General features: G+C 38.6%; 1 non-coding gene across 1 annotated transcript; it reads right to left on the reverse strand.

Moving 5' to 3' along the window:
* Positions 1 to 1,604: 1,604 nt before the first annotated feature.
* LOC111722964 lies at positions 1,605 to 1,708 on the reverse strand. Its single transcript, XR_002771588.1, has one exon. It is a non-coding gene; the product is annotated as a U6 spliceosomal RNA (small nuclear RNA).
* Between the last annotated feature and the right edge of the window lie 1,088 nt (positions 1,709 to 2,796).

Raw genomic sequence — 2,796 nt, forward strand, 5'->3', positions numbered from 1 at the left:
CCAAATTACCTCCTCAAACCCAACCCCTAATAGCTTCACACTGGGGGTGAGGTTTTGAACATATGAATCCTGAGGGGTCACAAACATTCAGTCCATGCAGAAGCTGTTTTTATTGCACCATGCAATAAACTTTGTTAACAAATTTGATTGTTTTCCATTGTGATTACTTATGTGGGTGGAAGGTTAGGCTCTTTTCATCTTTTCAGCAACTGAGACTTGAACAGACTTGTACAAGTTTGTTGTAAAATGAGAGAGTACTTTCGATAGTGGTTCAAAATAATTATATAATTGTGCAATAATTATAACATAATTCTCAGTATATTGACAGCTTTCACAATGGTCTGGAAGAAGTCATCTTCAAGAAGTGAATGAACTTTCTCTTATATCCTCATTTCTGCATCTGTGTGTGTGTATAATTTAGCTTGTCTCTAAGAAGTGAAAAATTAAATATCACTCATCTATTACCTTCAAGTTAAAGTACCTGCCCCTCTTCTGTTACATAATCCTCACAAATGATAAAATACATGACGCTGGGTCTGGACCTGAAATGTGCCTCCTTGGCCCCATGTACTCACCGAAGCCATGTTTCCCTCTGTGAAGGAGGGCAGTGGTCTGATAAAGCCTTGTACCCATGGAACCATTCCCAGGAATATCCTATTCTAGCAGGTAAGTTTTCAGGGCAGGGTGATAGGTCCTCAAAATATGTAAATACCAGGTCCTGTGGTTTCTGGGCAGAAAAGATCTGCTCTTCAAGTGAGATTAGGCTGGGAAATTATAGATGCATGAATATTAGTAAATATTTGTTGAAATTAAATGAGCAGATGTGGAAACCTGTCTCTAAAGCTGCTCCTTCTACCAGCTTTCAATGATGACTAATGTAAAAGGGCTGTTTGTACATAATTATCTGATAAAATACAGTCAATCTGATAAGAAGTGAGATGATGTGGCAGGTGTGTGATAAAGGCTTGGAATTTCACTGTCTGGACATTAAAAAAAAAAAAAAAGTGACGCTTGGATCCACAAACAACTATGAACCTGGGAGCCTGAGAAAGCAGCGAGACACAGCTGTCTGGGCACGGCCAGAGCATCAGGCTGGGAGTTATGCAACAGCTGTTGTGTAATTACGCATTTAACTCAAAACACATTTTTGAAAGCACAAAGAGTGATTTTCCAAAAAGAAAGAAATTGAAAGAGAAAGAGAAATGGAGAAGAAACACAGAGTTTTCTATTTGTTCCTCAAGCATGAGGCCAGTGGAGTCGAGGACCACAGGGATAGCATTGCCTTAGCATCTAGAGGGGTGGCCCATGTTCCAAATCTGTCTTTCCTCTCGTATCTATAAATGAAATATCACTGGGAAAAGCCTATGCATGTTAATTCACCTGGTGTCTATACCTTTTTTTAAAGCAGAGTCAACTTAAGTTACAACAGAGACCGTCTGGCTGAGAAGGCTGAAAATATTATCTGTTCCTTTATAGAAGAAGTTCTCAACCCCTGTCTTAGGTGAATAGAAAGTTATACTTCAGGGCCAGTGAGAGTGACTATTCACGTAGAGAAGAAGTTGATTTTTGTTTTTGTTGTTGTTGTTTTTTTTAAGAAGTCAGGAAAAATTATGGAACGCTTCACAAATTTGCGTGTCATCCTTGCGCAGGGCCCATGCTAATCTCTGTATCGTTCCAATTTTAGTACATGTGCTGCCGAAGTGAGCACAGGAGTTGATTTTTGATCCCATCTGAGAATCCTCTTGTGTAGAAGAGGGAAGAAAGGAAACAGGTGTAAGGGCCCAGGTTTGAGAGTCAGAGTAGCCTGAAATGAATTTCTGGTGTTGCACTTGTTAGATCTGTACCCTAAGCAAGCTAATCACCCTCCCTGTGTCTGTAAAATGGAGATACCAAGTAAAGATAAACTAAGGCCCTTGCACCTGATCTGGGAAAACTGTACAACAATTCTTAGATTCTCTATCTAAATCCCATATTCAGGGGAACTGGACCTTTTCACTGGAACAAATTGTTAATTCTTAATAATCAGAGCATCCCAAGTATTCTATCTGCTTCTTACTGTAACTTTGCTAGAGCTACATTACAGTGAAGTATTGTGCTTAAAACAAGAGCAGTACTATTAAAAATTGTCTATCTTGAATGTTCCCAGCTTGAAACATTAATCTATGAATTTGATATTTAGGAGTCCTCCTTAGATTTATTCCTTGTACAACAAAGAGCTTATATTCATAAATACAGTAACTTCCAAAACCAAAGGTTATTTTTATATTAAATGAGTTTTAATAGACGGTACTGCCCTGGTCCTGCCTGATTGTCGTGTCTGTGTGTTACAGTAGCCCTGAGTTCCCTAAAAGTTCTGTTGACTTTTCTGTTTGCACATAGAAAATAAAATAATTTGTAGCTTTTGAAACCACACAAACTTTGATTTTCTGGGAAGATGAACTGTTTTCCTTGCCGAAGACACGGGGCCAGGGTTCTCTACTCAAAAACTTTTACTGAGAACAAGTGCCCTGCTTAGATTCTTTTTCAATCCTCAGATTCTCTGATTTTTAAGTCAGAGAACAGAAAGTTACATAGTGGCGTACCAAGCATGGAAAGTGGAAATAAAAACCGAAAAACTCCAAACTACTGGACTTAGTGGCCAGAGCAGCTGCCACTGCTTTTTTGCTTAGTAAATTAATTCATCTGCAAATAGTGCCTTTTCTCCAGATGCAAATTCAGTGCTGGAGCGCTGGTTTCTTAAGGATTTAAATTTAAAGTCAAAGTCAAAGGCAAATAAGTAGGGTCATTTTTCTTTTT

Source organism: Otolemur garnettii, unplaced genomic scaffold (genome assembly GCF_000181295.1).
Source record: "Otolemur garnettii isolate 467f Iridium unplaced genomic scaffold, OtoGar3 scaffold00006, whole genome shotgun sequence".
Taxonomy (NCBI): domain Eukaryota; kingdom Metazoa; phylum Chordata; class Mammalia; order Primates; family Galagidae; genus Otolemur; species Otolemur garnettii.